General features: G+C 40.6%; 1 protein-coding gene across 5 annotated transcripts in view; it reads left to right on the top strand.

The window, feature by feature from the left end:
- RASGRF2 (Ras protein specific guanine nucleotide releasing factor 2) overlaps positions 1–20,462 on the top strand; it is a 148,873-nt gene that overhangs the window by 19,967 nt on the left and 108,444 nt on the right. The window contains exon 1 of one of the 5 annotated variants that reach the window (XM_075411042.1): positions 8,721–8,890. The exons of the other annotated variants lie outside the window; for them this stretch is intronic. The gene's annotated coding sequence lies outside the window, so the exon portion shown is untranslated. Of the gene's footprint in view, positions 1–8,720; positions 8,891–20,462 lie in introns of those variants that run through there. 5 annotated transcript variants of the gene reach the window in all.

The raw sequence follows: 20,462 nt of genomic DNA, 5'->3' as shown, positions 1-20,462 counted from the left end.
GCTGACATACCTGTAGAAACCCTTCTTACTATCTTTAGCATCCCTTGCCAAGTTCAGCCTCATCTGCACCTTGGCCTTCCTGATACCACCCCTGCACAACTGGGCAGCGTCCCTATACTCTTCCCAGGATACCTGCGCCTGCTTCCACTGCCTGTGCATTTTCTTCTTGCCTTTAGTATCCTTTTTGCCCTTTTCACTTCTTGAAGTGTACTTAATGAAATGTACTTCATCAAATGCGTTTTATGAAGTTTTTCATAAATAACTCCTATAGTCAGGGACTTCCAAATGTAGTAGTAGTAATTCCTGCTTATTGAACTTGGCACCCATCATACATTCAAAGTTGCTCAGTGCTTTTCAAATTAACATCTAACTTTTCTATCTGTAACACAGGTTGTGTTTTAAAAATAATGCTTGCACATGTGATTTGTCATAGAGTTACATTACTTGCAAGCCAACCATGTTTTCCAGAATCAGCTGACAGCCAACAAGAATAATATGATTTCTTTAAGTACATACTGTCATCTAGTGTATTTTTCTTTAAATAAAAAGGTCTTGAAAACTTGCATTAAAATGGGTTACCTAGTCACACACCTACACTCAGATCTGGAAACTGGTGTCTGGTGCCTTGCCTGAGATGTTCTGATGGTTGCAGAACATCAGATAACTGACAGTTATGGCACTCTTACCTAGCTAAACATTTCAAAATAACAAATCTTTGAGGTCCCCCTTCCGATTTCCTCTGTTCTAGTGATGTATCGGTGTCTTGTTAAGGAAAAGTGCTGCTGCCTTCTCCAATTCAGTGTGAACCCTCACTGTTTTTTTGATACAGTGTCGATATTTGGGCCCTTGAGGTTCTTACCGACAAAGGGATTGTCATGTTTCTGTAGTGATGTCATGTGGTGCAATTTATTGTTACCAGATAAAGTTTACATCTTGACTTCCTAGCCTGAAAGATGAGTGAGGTCAAAAATACTAGCAAAGCTGTGCAACTCAGTTGCATTTACATGACTCAAAGCAGAACGCCATGTGTTTTTTTAGCTCTGTGGATGAGGAGATTTAACATTATGGTGCACAGAGCACCTTTTGAAAAATGTTTAGGAACTGAGAGCACTAGACAACTTCTGAAGAGATGGCACACACATCAAGTATCAACCCTGTGCTATAAATCAGACTTAATTACATGCCATTCATAATTGTTACATAATTCATTTTGCAGAATGCTGGCTTCAGTCTTGTAACAGTAGCAAGAGTCGAGTATTGATTACGGCAATGTAAGCTTTACCACCATAGATGCAAAGTTCATTGACCCCGATCTCTGCTCTCTGTGTCGAGAGCTGATGGCTGGATAAATGCATCATAACAGGGCATCTGTGATGCTTTCTACAAATCCTGTCTTAGGCTCTAGCAAATTGCAGTCCTGGTACCCTCAGCTGAAGTTCATGCCTTTGCAGTTAATAGCCATTTTTCTTCTCAGACTTTATTAAATGCTTTTTTGAATCCATACACACTTCTGAAGTCTTCAGTGGCTGTTGCAAGTAGTTTGAGGGCTCACTACACATTATTAAAGAAACATCTTTTGATTTTTAATCAACACCTTAATTTTGTACTGTTGGGGGCTGATGAGTGTCCTGCAGCTTCATCCTGCCGTGTCTGACCAGTATCAAGGCACACAGCCTCATGCAGCAACGCACGCACAAAAGCCAGGCATTCAGTACACACAGATCAACGCAAACAGAAACGCTCCGCACTGATGCAAACACAAACAGCACCAGTGGCCTCATCCTGTTTCCCACTCTGGCTGATCAAGATGAAGGTCTCTTAGCAGGAAATTGTAATATGAATCCCTCCAGAAGATGGCCTAGACACAGTTCATCCAGCAGCTGGGTAGTGGATCCTCTTGCCTCTGGTGAGCCCATGCACAGCAGACAGACACACCCAAATGGATCTCTCCACAGACCCCCAGACTTTATGGCCCCACCAGTAGCTGGCCTGGACCTTCTGGCCCCTTCAATATCTGAACGCTTCCGGTTGTCTCAATCATGGAGACTCACCTATTCGGCCCAGACTTACTTCTGTATTGATAGCTGACTGCCAGGCAGCTTCGCTTGTTCACTGGCTGGTGTGGCTCAATATTCAGTAGTAGTCACATTCAATCCAGTTTCTGGCACCACAGACACATGGGGCCTGTGGCCTGTGGTCTGTTATCCCAGTTGATGGCCCTTAGGTCTCCATACACACACACGCACACGGATACAGAGTCACCTCATTCAGGAAAATAGAAATACAGTGTAAGGCAAAAGCAGGAGACACTGTGGCAATCAAGCTCAGGGCATGGACAGGCAGATGTACTGGCCAGACTGGTACTTTTTATCAGCTTATTCCTTTATTTTCCCATGCTTACTCATCGCTTCCCCTGCCTTTGTTTCCTCCTGTAGTCATCCCATAACAAGTCTTGTAAAATCCCAAAATGCTCTTCCCTGCTTCCCTTAAGTGTCCTACTCCTGTGGGCATCATTCTCAGCCTGAAAGGTCTGGAGAGCCTTTCTAATGACTCATCTGGGTGGGTTTCTTACGATAGGTTCTCTCTTTTCCCCGTCCATTTTCTTCCAGGCTGAAGAACACCAGCATGTAGAACCATAATCACACACAGGAACCATTCTACACCTTTCAGTTTGTTTCATTGCCGTTTTCTGCAACTTACAGTTCTACTCTGTCATTTCTGAAATGGTGAATCATAAAGTCACAGAATGGCGTGGATTGGAAGGGGCCTGTGAAGATCATCTAGTCCAAATCCCTGCCATGGAGCGGGACATCTTTCACTAGATCAGGTTCCTCAGAGCCCCTTCCAGTCTCACCTTGAACACTTCCAATGATGGGACATCCACAACTTCTCTGATCAGCCTGCGCCAGTGTCTCACCACTCTCATCGTAAAAAATATCTTCCCTATGTCCAGTGTAAATCTACCCTCTTTCAGTTTCAAGCTGTTGCCCATTGCCCTGTCACTACAGGTCTTGGTAAAAAGTCTTTCTCCCATCAGTACTGAAAGGCCGAAATCAGGTCTCCCTGGAACCTTCTGTTCTCCAGGCTGAACAGCCCCAGTCCTCTCAGCCTTTCCTCATAGGAGAGGTGCTCCAGCGCTGCGGTTGCACATTGTTGGCTTATGTCCAGCTTTTCATCCCCCCATACCCTCAAGTCCTTCTTGGCAGGGCTGCTCTCAATCCCTTCATCCCCCAGCCTTTACTGATACTGGGGTTGCCGCAACCCAGGTGCAGGATCCTGCACTTGGCCTTGTTGAACCTCATGAAGTTCACATGGACCCATTCCTCCAGCCTGTCAAGGACCCGGTGGATGGTGTCCTGTCCCTCAAGCAAATCAACTGCACCACTCAGCTTGGTGGCATCAAGCCAGGATGTACATAGCACTGAAAATATAGTTTGGCCATTTGATACGTTATGGCGTAGGGCCATCTTGTGTTTTGCTCCCATGCTCTCTCCAGAATGTCTTTCTGATGAGTACCAAGCCACAGACCTGAGGTTTTCCGCTACAGCCCCAAGGCCTGATTAGTGCAGTCAGTTCAGGGCTTATTATCGTGCATGTAAAATACAGATTGTCTTTCACCATGTACTTCTTTTCCTATTTATGTACATTGAATTGCAGCTGCAGTTTTAACACTTGATTGGCTGATACTGTAAAGCTTTCCTATAGGTATTCAGAAACAGTCTTGTTCTGTGCTACCTTGAATAATTTACTCTGGCAAGAAAGCTTTGTTTGTTTTGGACATAAGATGCTATGTTTGTTTCATTTTTTCTTTTTTTGTAGAGGAAAGGTGACTTAGATGCAAAGAACATATGTTGTAGTATAATTAAAATGTAGTTATTATTTTTACTATAGATTTGCCTGCCACTAATGTAACTTATGATGCATCTACATTTCAGTCACGCTTACGACTGGAGTTCAGGATATCAAATTGGTCTTAAAGCAATTCTAGCTCAGGTAGCAGTGTAGTCATAAAATTACTAGATTTTGTGTGTCTCACTGCCTGGGAATTAATTCAGTGTCGATATATGCTTATTTATTTTTATTATAGATGACTATTCTGAGTATTTTTCTATTTTAAAAGTATATAACACAATTTGGCAAAAGTCCACTGTGATAATTTCTTGAACCACAAAATAAAAGTCTCACTGCTAAATGGAAAATCTGCTAGCACGTAGTTTTCCGTGTTTTTTTAAAGAAAGTAAGGTTAAATGCATCTTTTGCACACACAGAAAAATGTATTTACCTCAAAAATTAGTGCCTCCTTTTGTTATGAAACTATTTTTTTGGGGTTTTTTTGTTTAAATCATGGTATGGCAAATAATTTTTTCTAAAACTGACATATTTCAGTTTTGTGCAATGTATCTGATTCACATAATTGACTGGATGAATCTTTTGTGTGTCATTGCAGTTCTGAATAATAGCCATATGTGTGCAAACACTGAAGTGGTGGTGATCCTGTGTCAAGAATAGTTCCTTAGCTTCAGTGCTAAGTCTTAGCAATAACCATTATTAGCCTGACAAATGATGTAACATAATTGTACTAACAGGAGCCCAAAGCCTCAGGTCCTCATGCATGTGTATCTACATGAGCAGCAAAGTGGGTTTTTTTGAGGGGAATGGTGAGCAACCTGGCAAATTTGGACCAATGCTAGCTGAAAATACAGGATAGTTAAGAAGCCTCCTCAGGACCAGATTCTTTTTGTTGCTGTTGTTCCATTACCTGCTGTAAGAATTTTATGCCCTGCTAACCTGAAATGAGCTCTTTTTTGCAATGTCTTTGGGGTCAAGGCTGTGTCAGTGAAGTAGTAGGTTTTGCCACACCGGTGTTACAATCTATACCTATGTCCCATAAAATAATTGTTAGTTTTTCCAGGCTCTGGTGTTCTGCACGCTGGTGTGGAAGGCATGCCCTTCTGCAGTGACATGAGGGTGCGCAGGAGTGTTTTAACCTACTCTGTCTTAATTATGCCTGGTATCTGTTCAGCTAGTGCATTTGGTATTCCTCCCATGCTTTAGCAATACTGACTTGTGTGGGTTGTAATGGGCTAGGAGTGGCCAAGGAAGATGCTAGCAGCTTCTTGTTCCACAAGAAGTAAGTAGTAAGTAAGTAGTCCTTCTGCGGCGTCTGTGTTGTGTGACTAGCAAGGCCCTGTTGGTCTAGAAAGTGAAGAGTAATATGGCCCCTAAGCAGCAGGAGATGAAGTTACAGAATGTGCTCAGACCACCACTGTTGATTGCTTTGTGGCTTGCTGTCTATGGTGTTGTGCGTCCCAGTTGGGCATGAAATGTCTGATGCTGACCCTCTTCAGAAATTCTGGCTTATGTATCTGCTGTCAGCCGGTGCTGGCGATGGGTTACTGACCTAGATGAATGCTTGGTTTGTGCCAGTATGGCTGTTTAATTAGTAAATTGTTTGGTACTTTGTTGAGTCTTAGTAAGTTCCCCCATTATTAAAAAAGAAAAAAAAAAAAAGTTTTTTTGGTCTATAAAAATCTTTGTAAATTGATACCAAATGATTTTTTTTTAATTTCTTTGATTTGTTTTATGAGTCAGCCTAATATGTAGTGTATAGGAATTATTTTCTCTAATATTCATGGATTGAAAAAAAAAATTATAACTGCTGTAAGATACAAAACTTCTTTTGTTTAAGGTACTTGTATATTGCGTCATAATTATAAAACATGTCTACTGAACTATATTTGCACTTGTTTTATGTTTTGTGGTTTCTTTTTTCCAGAGGTAATAAATAAAATCTTTAGGACCTTTGAACAATGGGGTTTCTCTTCTATACACTGAATAAATAACGAATGTCAAGTTTGGGCAGTTTCTTTTTAGTTTTTGCAATTGAGGATGCAATGAGAACTACTAGCTCGGGGCCTACTCCTCAAATCTGCATGCAGGTCGTTTTAAAACCTTTGAGATGAGGGCAATGTAGAGTGGAGGTGGTGCATGCAAGGGGCTGAGCAAAGAGACGGATTATTTTGTGTGCTGGGACCTTCAGCGTGTGGTGGATTTTCAGTGTCTAGAAACTTGTTTGTGAGTTAACGCAGGAAGTAAGAAGAGTAAGAAGATACAGCGGGTGATGATAATTGGAACTGCATCATTTTAACCTCAGTGTAAGTGAAATCAGGGTCAGATCTAAAGACCCCAGATTCCTCTGCATTTAGTTGAAGTTCTGCCATTTATTTCAGTGATGATAAGATTTCAGTTCGGTAGTCATCATTTAGCTAGCTAAACAAGAGGACAAAGTGTTAGGAGTTAAAACACTCACTATTCTTTATTATTCTAGTAGAGCCAGTAGTGCTGTATGATCAGTGTTTTACAGAGGGATTTTGAAAGTCTTCATCCCAACTCTCCATCTAGCTATGTAAATAGCCGTATTCAGATTACTGACATTCTTAGCAGGACATGGTGTTTTCTTGTGTATGCAAGCCGCAAATTGTGCCGGGTCATCTGACACCTTATTACATTGCAAGCTCACCTTCCCACCTTCAGCTTGTTTTGTTAGAACTCTGCTTTATAACTACTTTAGCTTAATGACATTGGGATTACTTTGCTGTGTACTTTAGAAGAACAGGAATGAATTGCTCTTCAGTGTTTCCAATCTAAATGACAGCCATTTAGCTGGAGCAATGGTATAGATTGGTACCTATGTTGTGGAAGCTTAAAAAAAGATCTGATACAAATATTTACAAGGGAGAGGTCTCAGTGGTAACTTGAAATACCTAAAAGGCAAACCTTTAAAAATGTAGAGAGCGGTGACGCTGCTTTTAATGTTAAGATTTGTTCAACAATTCAAACTGCTGTTGTAGTAGAAAAACACTAAACACTGCCTTTTTAAGGATTGAGAAGTAAACATGGTTAGTTGTGCTGCAAGAAAAAAATACGTACATACTTCTTAAGAAAATAATCATCTCCTTCCACCACTGGTGGTGCCAGTAAAGTATTTACATATTGTGTTTTGTGATAGCACATGCCTTTGTCTTAAAATTATTAGAAAGAAAATAATCCTTGCATCTCAATCACAGGGTAGCCACTGACAGCAGCCTCTAATGGCAGCCACCAAGAGTTGTATTTTGGTAATTTTATTGCCTGTTTTTGGGAACAGTTTGTTCTTCCCCTTTTCTCTGAATCATTTAAAAACTAACAGGTGGCTATGGTCACAGATCAGATAATAGTTAGGTGGCTAATTTCAGCCAGGATGGCAAAACCTGTAACCACAATGTGACTGCCTGCCATGCCCACATGCTGTATTCTGTTTATACAGAAATTATTTTCTGACACTAACATACTGTGATTTTACTCAGCAGTTCTTGAGGGACAACCATAGCTTGTCTTCATAAAGCCAACAATGTTTTGTTGTAAAGAAAAGGAGTGGGAGCAGAACGAAAATGATCCCTTGGGTCTTGTCAATTGAGTTTAAACTAGGTTGCAGGTTTATGGATTGCGTTTTGAATTCCTTTGAGGTGGAAGATGTGAAACAAGCTTTTACAGATCACAGCTTACACTGGAGCTGTTTGCTTGCAGCATCTAGTTTGCAGGCTCACACGAGACTTGGGTCACTCGGTCTGCACTCAAGCTTCTCTGTGCATCCCTCCTGCTCCATCCACAACTGAGGCTTGTGGACTGCAGCATGCTGTCAGCTCTGTACAGTAAACTGGCCTTCTGGTTCTGTGTTTTGATGAGGACTGTTGTCTCTGGGTTTAAGCAGTGAGGAACTAAGTCATAATTAAATGTTGCATTCCCTCAAACAAGTGTACAAGAGTAATTGCCAAAATTAGAGCGGTGCCTTTGCTTTGGGTGTTATTGTTCCAGTTTGGATGCCGCAGAAATTCGCCACAAAATGCTTAATGGAAATTCATCTGTATATGACAGTAGTGAAAGGAATGTCACTTTGAAGTTAGAATTTTGTTGAGAAGTATTCTCCTCCTTCTCATTTTTCTCTCTTAGTGCAGCTGGCTACATCATTCCTGTTTCTGCAGCAAGCAAGTGAATTCATGCAATTTTTATGCCTTTTTTTTACATGGGAATATAAAACTATAAGGCTACAACACAGTAGATACAAGAACGCACTGTAAACATCTCTGTAGAAACAGATGTTCCCCCAATTGTGTTCAAAATACGAACTTTGAAATTTCTTGCTTTAGTTATCAGAAACACTGTAGCTACTTTTGCATTGTTTTGTCTTTGGAAATGATAATTTTAAGGGCTTGACAGGGATTGTTTTGTGGGTTTCTTTCTTCTCTTTGAGAGACCTGAATGAGGTTATCTTTCTGACACCATGTCAGGCAGTACGATGGCAATCTCCGTAATCAATACAACTTCTGCATTAGAAATAGTATCCCGTTTTTGTGCAACTGATAGAACAAAGAAGGTTCTTAATTTTTTACATTTCAAAATTTAGAGGGGAGGTGTCAGAAGTAGAACTGTAAGAATGAAAGCAAGCAGGATAGGAATCCAGGGTGGGTTTCTGTGGATGCTGGTCTTCAACTTCTTAGAATTATTTTGCATGGAAGAAGTAGTTTCAAAAGACCTGAAAAACCCTCATTCAATTTACTGCATTTTTCCCCAATGTGACTGACTACATCGTTTTTGGCTGGTTTGATTTTGTAGATCAAATAATCCGCTGACCCACAGTGAAGTGTTTGGCTTTGAACTGAGTTACACAAAACTTCATTGATCTGCAGCGCTGTGGTAGCTCAGAGAAGATGGGTCTGGTGCCTCTCAGCTTTTCTGGTGTATCTTGACTCCCCACTGCTTCCACTGCAGCTGAGAGCATGTATCCTGGGAGACATATGACCACAGACCTACTCTGCAAATACAGCTTGGATAAGGAATATATCTGTATGAGGTAGGAGCTGCTTTACAGTTCCCTTCAGACATGTATAGGTTGGTGTGGAACAGGCTTCAAACAAACTGGTTTTTGGTTCGTTCATCACAGTTGATTGATTCAACACAAACGGCTAAAGGCTTTTGGTTTCTTTTATGTTCCTAAGTCATTCTTGATAAGACATTAGAATTTCCTGTAGGACAGAAATGGGTTTTTTTGCCCTGTTACTACCCCCAGCTCCTCCCTTGCCCAACTCTGGTGCAAATCAAAGCAGAAGATGTAAGCAGTATTTTTCCTCTTATTAGAAGTATTCTTCAAGAAAAGATGACTTAAGGAAATTTGTTGCTGCAGAAAAAATATGTTACATTTTCAGTAAGAAGGTGGGTGAGGCTTCTAACTGACCTGAAATCTGTAGCTGATTTCCTGCTGTATTTTGGCATGATGCCTTGTATGCCTGTTAGTGCAGAAAATTATGTTCTTTTATAGTTTCCTTAGTACAGGGAATGCCTCTTTTGTTGTTCAGTGGCAAAATTGGATAGCTTTTCAGTCCTTACACACTGGTGTATGTGTTTGTATGCCTTTTATAAAAGGATAATATTCATGTAGGCTACAAAGCTCCAAACATGAGAGAACTGTGAGAAGAGAAAATGGATTTTTGGCATAGTCTTCCCACAATAAATTCCAGGGAGTTAAAACAAAAAACAACAGAAACTGTTTGTGTTTAGATACAACTACTGGTGATAAACTGCTTTTCAGATGTTTTGCTTGAAACTGATGTCTTAAAGATGTGGTGGTGTTTTTCTGTCTGTATCTTTTTGTTCAAAAAGGATCAATTTTGGTTAAATTGAAAGAAGAGGCAATTTGTATTTTGTTTGAGAGTGTTATGGTTTGGCTGCCGCTGGCAACAAAAGCGCCACGCGGCCACCCCTCCCCCTGCCGGGGTGCGGAGGAGAATGGGAAGAAACAGGCAGAAACTGGTGGATTGGGATAAGGGCAGTTTAACAGAACAGCAAACAGAGGGAACAGGAACAACAACGATACAGATAAGGAGAAAACACAGCACAAACCGCATGGCCCAGAGAGCCGCTCTCCCGGACCGGACCCCTGCCACGCGCTCCCGAGCCGCGAGTGAGTTCCCGCCACCCCGCTCCCCCCCACCGGAACGGCACATGATGTGGAATACCCGGCTCTGTTTGGCCAGGTGGGCTGTTTGGCCGCCCGGCTGTACCCCTTCCTGGAGTCCGGTGAAAATTAACCCTGTCCTGGCCGAACCCAGGACAAAGAGGAAAAAGAATTTCAGTTAAAAATGATAAATTTATGTGCAAATGGAAAAAAGAAGTGTAAAGCAAAATTAATTTCAGCATTTGCCATGTGAGTACTTCTTTGGTCATACAGGCTTTACTATTACATTACATAAAAAATGTGAATCATGAATATAGGTTTGAGAAACTCTGATAGAATAGCAGAGATCATAGCTTCCAAAACTTGGTATTGGCAGCAGTAAAAGTAAGTGCAGTGACATCCTTTGAAATGATTCTGTTTGTGTTCAAGCTGAGGTTGGTTTGGTTGCTCTGCTGTATTTACCATCCTACATTTTTCAGCAATTTTTTATGAAAAGTGTTGTGAAACAAACGTAGTAGAAAGCAGAGCTTTACTTAAGAGATGTTTCTTTGATTGTATGGCAAGAAATCACATGCGCCCAAAGAAATGTGCGTTTCTGTCAAACTGGCAAGAAATCAATAACATTTGGCCATTAGGCTGCTGCAAAGGAAAAATCAGGGTGCTGTTCTGCACTTTTCAAGCTGAGGTGTCATAAGATTTGTTGTGGAATAGCAACAACGCTACCGTCATGGGAAGGTTTTCCTGTTCAAAGATGATCTCCCTCAGGAACTCAAAATCTGTTTATGCAGGTTAGCTTGAGAAAGCTGTTGCTGCTGGGGATGTGGCTTGACATAGGAAGCAAACTTTGAGTTTGCGTAAGAAGGAGGAACGTAAAATATTCTCTTTGTGGAAAATGAACAGAAAATCCCACTGGTCTGCATACAATTTACTCTCTTCTGGGAGAGTGCAAGTGATGCCTGTACTTTTCTGCCCGCTCTTGCTCAACCATTTTATAACTCTGTCTTCTCTAGAACGATGACGCCAGCTTAGAATTGCTCTCGGTTCTCAGGGTCACCTGCTCTTTGCAGGGAAGTGACGTTTGACCAGCCGTCCTGTATATGCTTTGAAATTCTCAAATCATTTGTCTGACAGTAGGATCAGGCTTTACGGCCTGTCCTGTGTGTGCAGGACAGCCTGATGGCACAGCAGCTGGACTGAGGTGACGTGGCCATGGTCACTGAGCCCGAGCAACGCCCATGACTTTGAAACAGAGTTCTGCTTTGCTCTTGCCAGCTTTGTTACGAGTCTGCACTGGTAGTTGCTGACTTCCTGCAGAACATATTTCAGGAAGTCTGTAACAGAAAATGGTACTAATTTAAATGAATGTGATAAATGCCCTAACAAACTGCGTTGTGTAGAGAATGAGACCATGCTGCATGTGCCTTATCGCAAGTGACAAAACGGCACAATCTCAGAAGAGCTAGTGGTGACACTGCTCAAATGCTGATGTGATCCAGGAGTTGTGGAACATCTGGAACTATCTCAGTTATCAGAAAGGTTCTTCCAAAGGTCAGTATTAACCAACACAGAGCCAGAATATTCTCATCAGATGGAAAGGGAACTCATGCATACCATGAATAAAAAGGTTCTTCAACTTTTCTGTCATAAATCCTTTGGTAAACGCAGTGTGCAAAAAAAAGCATCACACATGTTTGCTCAACACCCAGAATTGTCACAGCTCCAGGGGAAAAAAGAGTTGATGAAATTGTAGTATCAGTAAATGGATTTTTGAAAGTAGTTCTGCAGCTCCTTTTGGTATATTTGCTTTAAGCCCATTTTCTGCACAGGCTAGAAATTATCACACAAAATATAGTTTTGGTTCACACTTACAGCTTTGTTCATGTCATCTCTGAAGAGAGGAGATGCCTGCCATCATATTACGCAGCTGGATAAAGACAGCACTTGTGAGAGTAAGCTTGGTTTCCGCAGAGAGGTAGCATTGGTAGTGAAATGGTAAAAATTGGTATCTGTAGCCGAAGAGGGGCAGTGGGACAAATAATGTTTGTGCCTCTTGAAGGGTTTTGCAAGGATGCATGTATCTTGCAACGCTTTTATGCAGTTAAGGACATGACAACTCTAGCATCTTTCTCTCTCTAAAGATTTTGGTGAGCTTTTCTCCTCCATGCAAACTCTCCTAAAAGCAAGCTGCAGGTAGTATGACCCCTGCTTTAATGAGTCTAGTGAGGTTTGGGTGTGACCTTCCTTATTGGAGGAAGCCTGTAGCTCCAAAGAGGTAGAACAGCTAGGGATCAGTTGGGAAAATGTTCGCTTCCTTGTTTTCCTCGTTAAGGCAGACATTTACGGTGGTGTCTTTGAAACCCTTGACTTTGGAGCGGAGCAGAGGAAACACTTACTCACACTCAGAGGTTCAGTCAAGGTGTTCTTGGTGTTTGCACGGGTAGCAGATCGTGCCAATGGATGTTAACAATGGTCCCACAAAGTCTGGTAGAAATGTGGGTTCCCTCCCCCACCAGTATAGTTTAAAGAGTAAGAAGTAGATTATGGTTACTACTCTGAGTAACTTCCTGTTTCTCTCTTTGCAAAAACCTTGTTGTTTGATTAATAGTGGTGGAATGATGAGTGTGATTAAAACCAGAGCATTCACAGCCAATTTTTAGGGGAACCAAGATCGAGGCGTTCTCTAAAGGTGAAAAATGTTCCTATCCTATTATCAGAGAATATGAGTAATTGTTGAATTCTTAAAAAGGAAGCTTCAACATGTCCTTTGCTGTCTGCGTGACACTCATTTGTGAGAAAAATCAGGTATGATGTCTGAGTGTTTAAAGTACTTCACATTGCATAAACTGCAAAAACTTTGTTACTAACAGACAATCTATTGAATGTATCACAGCTAATGTGATTTGAGAGATACTAGTAAAAACCTAAAAAGAAAACATATAGTATAGTTGCAGTTGGGTAAATTGTTGAGAACTAAGTGTATGCTTAAGAGGGTCTTTGACAGTAAATATTATAAAATGTGGATTCCATCTCTAATGCTATTGGTTTTATAGCCTAAAAATAGTTTTATTTTACACAAGCCATGAACATATTTCATCAATCTCCAGCCACATTTTGAAAACCAATTTTCAGCTCACCACTTCCATAGTAGAATTCAGTTCTCACCCTTCATATAAAATTTTAGTGGATGTGACACTCTTGTCAGTGTGAGGTTTTCATTTATATGTGCAAGGTGGGTTAGTTGATTGGATTATTTTTGGTTTACTGGTGCAGCATGTCTGAACACCTCAGTCAGTTAAGGAAATTTCAGTGAATCCTTGTAGAAGACCAGGGGCTGACAAGGGATAGTTGGAAGTTGAAATAATACTACTGAAGATTAGGGAAGGATTGTCTTATGGACTGAGTCATCTTAATTGTTGCTTTATCAAGGTGAAGTACATTGGATTTTAATTTTTTTTTGTCATTGATGAAAACTTGGAGAACTTAAAGGATAGTGTGTACGGAAATGTCACAGAAATTTGATCCAAGTGTTTCTTAGTCGGTGAGATATGGCAGGACTCTACCACTGGATGTTTGGTGTCCTGAGACAGGGTAAACATTTTCTTGCTCTGTATATCTGAGTGTACCCCATATACTCAGAAGATTTTGAGACAGAGCAGTCCAAACCATTGCCTGGTGTTCTTGAATGTCCAGGTGCACTAATAGGCTCAGCTATAGTTCCCTCCAAATGGGTAAACACTACTTTTCTACTTACGGTCTTTAGGGACAAGGTTGCAAAATGCAAGTTTAGTGAAGAACTGATTTCTATGTCAGTTATGGTTAGAGAAGCACTGTTTTTGGTTCTGTGGAGCCAAGGGCATTCCTTGGCCTCCTGAGTTTGGTCCAGGTGGGTAGACCAGCCATCACTCCTTCTAGTGGAGTAAGAGTAAGTAGAAGATGGAGGTCTAGACAGAAGAACATGCTTCTGGTGTTGGAATAACTTTCTCTTACTTAAAAATAGATTCTGTCACTTTTGTTCCCAGGTTTTTTCTAGGTTATGTCCAGGCTCCAACGCTTAGTGCTACTTAACCACAGAGTAAGGCCTTTGGTGAGCAAGGTGGCACCAAAAAGACATTATTGCATGTCATAAAATCATTCAGGTTTGATAGGCAGTTTTGAAAACCTTTTAGGTGGCTCTTTGCAGTGGTCTTTTATTTTCCACCAGAGCCCTGGAAGTCTCTGGTGTTGGCAGGTGGGCTGTACTGGTCTTGTTCCTCATCTCACAGAATACTGCAGTTGCTTGAAATTTTGAGGTTTTGGGGTTTTTTTTCTGAAACTGTTTATAGGTAGAAATTATTATCTATAACAGAGATATAACAAGGTCTAGGATGTGCTGACTTCTTATTCTTGCTTCCCTATCTTATGTTGGCTCACTTCAGGGAGAGAGGCTCTGTTTATAGCAATCTTGAGTTGAACTCGTTTACAGCAGATCTATATTTGGGCATCTTTGCACATATCCTTGTGTCTAAAATGGGCACCATAATTCTTACCTTGTAGAGGAGTTAGAAGATTAGTTACTGTCTGTAAAGAGCTTTAAAAAAGACGAATCCTGTGTTTGCGTATCTTCAGAATATAATTAGGAAGCCAGCCAATTAATCTGCTTCCTAGAAATTAATACTTCAGAATTATTTACTCTACAAAAATTGTTTGTGTGCATGATTTGGGATAAGTATGCCTTTTTGCTTGGGTTTTTTTTGCATATGTAATGGTGTTCACTGAGAAACCCAGGCTCCACTCTTGAAGTACACACTGTAGGGACGCAATCTTCAAAACCGAGGCCCATGATATAATTTCATTATTTACCGATTTACTCATTATTTAAAATGAAGCTGCATGTTTTTGCTAGTGAGGGTAATTTAATACTTAGAACAACTGATCATGGACTCAGGTGGGTTTTTCATTACTTTTTATGTTAGATTTGATTGAGGAGAGTCTGTGTCTTGCCTTGATCCTCTATGTTTGATGCAGGAGCTGTCTGGTGAAATTCTTCTGGCCTGTATAAGTCATCAGACTAGAAGGTTATAAGTGTCCCTTCTGGCCTTTAAAGTCTGGTCTTTTAATTAAAATACAAGGATGTGTTTTGCAGGGCAAAATAAATTCTGAGATAGTTTGTAGCTGAATTCATGTAGAGGAGCTCTGCATCATTATCAGATTTCTGACAAGAAAGCTGGATAGCAGGTGCTCCAGCTGTTGTTTGGACAAAGAGGGAAAGGCTGTCAATACTTGGAGAAAGGTTAAGGTTGTTGAGAATGGTGAAGGAATGAGATAGGGTAAAATAAAGAACAGAACCACAAGAAATGTAATTCCTGAAAAATTTATAAAACTGCCACTGATTACAGTTTTCCTTGCCGTTTCTTTTTGTCTGTTTCCCCCATCTGTCCTCTCTTTGTCATTGTGAACAGCACAGTTTTCCACTAATACAGCTGTATTGTGCTTAGTTATGTGGCAGGGCTGTAATCTGGATTTGCTTTAGCTGTGCCAAGTTTGAGGAAGGACCAAAACTTGGATTAACTTGATTGTACATTCCCTCCTCTTTGGCCCGGGTGGAAAGGTGGCTAATGACGAAAAATGGAGGTAGAGTCAAGAAGTGAGGAGCTGTGCCCCCACCCTCCGTGCTGGAATAGGTCATCAGTAAGAATAATCGGATTTCCATGCTTCTTTTCCATCGTTTGCACTGCAAATGTTTCACTACAGGAGATCATGGTCCCAGCATGTAGCTGACTATTTGTTGAACTTTTCACATATAGCTTGAATGTGTGTGTGTCCTGAGAATGTCTCAAACTACAATTAAAACTAAATCTTTCAAAGGAAGTGATTTCCGCTTTGCAAGCGTAAGGAATGTATTACAAAGAAACAGAAGACTGGAAGGGATCTGAGGCAAGAAGTGGTAGCTGAAATTTAGGGGTTGTATTGATAAGTGGGATCTGCAGACCTGAGTGCCGTGTCCTTTTTGCAGTGCTTGGGAAGGTTAGAATCCTAGGAATGGGAATGAGGACATACAGTGGTGAGCAGAAGGATATCTACACCATTAAATACTGGGAGAAATTTTGTCTGTCTCTACATCTAGACAGGTTAGATTTCGCTGTGGTTTACAGAAAATACTTTTCACTTTATAGAATTTCTGTCTATAGAAAGTATCTTCACGGCACAGCTACTGCATCAATGACCTAAGGGAGTTAGATGTAGAGATGTGTCAGTGTCAGTCTCAGAAGACCTTACATGTGGGAGGAGAGGGTAAGCATATGCAGGAAGGCAGCAGTTCTGGGAATGCTGTGAATGTTCGCTAGTGAATATACTGGCCTTGAGATGCAGCCTTTCAGATCCCGAAAAAGTTAAACGAGTGACATTGTGGATTGCTCTGCCTCACTCAAGCATTGTGATACAGTGCAAGTCCCGGGTTGTTTGCCAAAAACCCTTTGAGAGACCTGTCTCATATGCAGAGTTCCCAACAAAATGAGACGCTTAACCTAACTGTCCTGAATTCCAGTTCCGTACCTTCATTATAGACCTTATCTCTGTTCAGTGCAAGGCGCTGGAGACAGCAGCAGTAATGAATGTTGCAAGCAGACAGAAAATACCCTGCAGCTAGGTGATGCACAGCCTTATAGGCAAGCAGCTTGCGGCTTGTGGCAGGAAATTCCCACTGGACAGTGTCAAATGCGTTTTGAGACGATGGTACCTATGTTTAGTTTATTATTAGTGAATAATTTAGCTGCACTTACTGTGTTGTATGAGGTCCTGTAGGCTTTGCTTTGTGAAATTTCCTTTTGTGTGGCAGAATTTTTCCCTATTGATAAACTACTGCTAAAGTACAAATGGTCTGCACTGAATATATAGCAGATGGGGCTGTATTAGCCTGATTCTTTCATCCATGAAAATAAATGCTATAACTGTTGTAATTTGGCATAATTTTGATGCAAATCAACAGAGTTGCAGGAGAATTAAGGTGTGCAGTGACCTTTGTGTGTTCCTTGATTTTTATTTCACATACAAGTTGGATGTGGTATTTTTTCTGTTTTACGTGCAAGTTGGATATAGTAAGAGGTTATAAAACAGGGTATGTTTATGTATACTCTCCCTAGTTCCTAAACTGCTGATTGCATATTTAAATACAATGACCTCAGAACGCTGTTGCTCTTGTCGCAGACAGTATTTGAAGACTGGCTCAGGAGGGTGATCCACTGTCAGAGGCCGGAATAGATTTTACACAGCAGGTTGTAACTTGATTAATCCAATATTGGTTGAAGAGAGAAGATGTCAAGTCATCTCATCTACCGTACAATATAGTGTGTGTATATAAATATACACAGAGTATGTATTTTACCAGCGTTAAACCAAACCAAGAGCAGATGCTACAGCCCATCTCTGAATCTCTTCGGTGTGGGAGATGGAGATCCAACACAATGTCTTCTAGTGTGTTCTTGAGCCAGTAGCTTGGCAGGTAAAAGCCCTATTGTCATTTACCTCTAGAAGTTTTTTTCTCTTTAGTCCCGTTCAATACCAGATTTCTGTCTAGCAGGAGTGATGATCTAACATTAAGCTGATAAAAACCCCCTTAATCCCTGGGTGCCACGACAAAGAAACAGAGAAGCTGGAATACTGCAGTGAGTCTCTACCAGTTTTGCAAACTGCCTCTTCATTTTTTTAAGGAATCAAAACAAAAACCAAAACACGCAAGAAAAAAGACAATTAGCAAGAGCCAGCACTTCATAAAAATGTCAGTGTATCTTGCTCATAATAAAGTGCAAAGCAATTTGAAAGATTTAAAAGGCTCGCATACCATCAAGTGAAGTTTTAATTAGCTCCCATAAGACTATGAGAAATGCTATGTTTGAGTAGACCAAAGGTACAACTAGTCTTAATTCCCTGTCTCACATAGTGGCCATGAGGACATGCCAGGGAGGGCACCAACTTAGATACATATTTTACTTTTTCTTTTGCTCTTCATCTGAGATGACTTTAAGCTTCCAGATATTTTCAGCTTCAGGACTGTTTGAGTTCTGAATATGTGAATTCTGTGTGTTCAGTAGCCCACAATGTGTGTACACTGAAATCTCTAGTCTTCCTGCACCCCATTGACACCTACTGCATTTACCACTTCCTTTATCAAGGAGCAACACTGGTTTACTACCAGTTCCATGAAGAATCACTTTCTTCTGTTTGTTTTGAAGCTGGTTTCTATGATGTTCGTTTAATAGATTTTTAAAACTTTGAATTGGAAGGGGAATAGAGCAGTGGATCGCTATCCATCCATGCCATGTCTCTTGTGATTTTGTAGACCCATGTTGTATCCCCAGAGTTGTTCCTTGCTTTGTTGTTCCTTACTAGAGAGTCTTAGCTCAAGTTTTTACTTACATGGATATGTGATTTGGACATATGCAAGCCCTTCCAGACCAATTTTGTCTTTTTCTGAACCTTTCCCGTTTCATGTTACCCTTTCTGTGATGGGAGGTCCAAAACTGCTCACAGTATTCAAGAGGTTTTATAGTGTAACAGCTTTGTCTACTTTGTTCTGTGTCTTTTTCAATCGTCCCTTGCACTCTGGTTTGCTTTTTTGGCAGCTGCTGAGCGCTGGGCTGGTGTTTTCATGGAACTTATTCCAGGATCTTACTCCCGAGTGATAGTACTAAGCACAGAACCCATCTTTTCACATGTGAAGCTTGAAATGTTTTTCCTCATTTATGTCACCTAATATTTGTGTACAGTGAATGTCACCTGCCATTTTACTGTCCAGTAGCTCAGGCGTGTTGAGCCTGCAGTTCTTCATAAATGGTTCTCATCATTACTATCTTAAATAATTAACAAACTTTGTCATCCTTTGTACTGCCTGTCCCAGTCCTCAATGCAATTTCCTGAGAAAGTCATTTGATGACCTTGTTTCATTGTTAGAACTGACAGATGGTCCAGTATTCCAGCTCTTTTTCCTGGCTTTTGTTCTGATTTTTTTTTCTTTTTTATCCATGGAGGGATGTTTTTCTTGTAAGTCCTAGATGCTTAAGTGTTTCCCTAAAAATCTGTCAAAAGCAGTTTGAAAACCATATCATTGTAATCCAAATGCTTGTTGACCCCTTCAGAGACGTCCACTGGGTTTAGAGGAGATGACGTCCTTTTACAAAAGCCATACTGACTCTTCCCAAGTACATCATATAAATGCTGATGTCCACCAATTCTGTTCTCATTATAGCTTCTACTAATTGGTGTGATAGAAACACGAAGTGTCTTGGCTTTGTAGATCTCCCTGGAAACTTTTTAAAAAATTGTCACGGTTTTCACCCTCCTGTCATTATTCCTTTTCCATGCTAATTTAACAACAGTGGGCTACGGATTTCCTGCCAGTGCTAGTGGCACAGCAAGTCTCAAGATGCAGTAAAACCCAACCCTGGCATTTGCCTTCCCTTGGCTCAAGGCACAATGCTCTAATTCCCACTAACATACTGCTCATCCAGTGATGGAGAGGGATTGTTGTCTTCTGCCCCAGACATTTCCCTCACCTCCATACACTCATGCTTTTGCACTTGTTGCTTTTCAGGAATGCTGCCTTCTTCCAAACATATTCCCTTGTTTTCCTTCCCTTTCCTCAGGATGTAAGAAATGCAGAATTCATGTGATGTATTGTATTTGAGAAGCCAGGTGAGATACTGTCAGTAGAACATATCTGAAAACTTCGTGAGTTAACATGTGCTGGAGTAGTACAAGCTGCTTTGATTTAGACTGCAGTTTGCTTCTTTTGCTTCAAGGATTATTGAGGAGTCTTCAGTTGCTACAGTGATTGTCCTCTTCTGCCCAATAATTTACCAGTGCTTGAGATCGCTTACAGGTTTCCAGATTCTGAAATGGGAATGTCTTTTGAAGTGAAGAATGGAAAATATTTTTAGTTTGTCATCTTAAATTCTAATTAATCACCTCTCCCACTGTTTTTAGTCTCAAAAGTTTTTTGACATGCTGTGATAAACATCAGGTAGTGAAAATAAGCCTTAAAGATGCAGCAAATGATTAAGCTTCCTCCTGCCTCACACTGAAGACAGACTTCTGTTAAGAGTCTTAATTTTTGATAGCAATCTTGGTACATAGACTAACTTTTCACAGTTGTTTTGCATTCGTAGTCTCCATCCTAGTATTGACGGCTCAAATTTTCTTTTAAAGTTACTCTTGAAGTCCTGGCTTGAATGATTATAACAAGACTGTGCAATGAATCACTTAAAGATCAGGAAGCAGCATCTAACAAGGTCACACCAAATTTAAGCTTTAAAAATGGTATTTTTATAGTATATTATGGAGAGAATTAAATTTGTTGTATGTTTAGTAAGAAAAGTTTAGGGAAAAGCAGTTCATAGGCAAGTAGCTATTGCCATGCTGTGATGATTTACAAGCCACAATACAGCAAAATTTGGTAGTCACCTTGGAGTCATTTGAAACCTGATTTAAATGTTTATGT

The sequence above is a fragment of the Opisthocomus hoazin genome, chromosome Z (genome assembly GCF_030867145.1).
Source record: "Opisthocomus hoazin isolate bOpiHoa1 chromosome Z, bOpiHoa1.hap1, whole genome shotgun sequence".
Taxonomy (NCBI): Eukaryota; Metazoa; Chordata; class Aves; order Opisthocomiformes; family Opisthocomidae; genus Opisthocomus; species Opisthocomus hoazin.
This window is presented reverse-complemented; position numbering and strand designations above follow the sequence as displayed.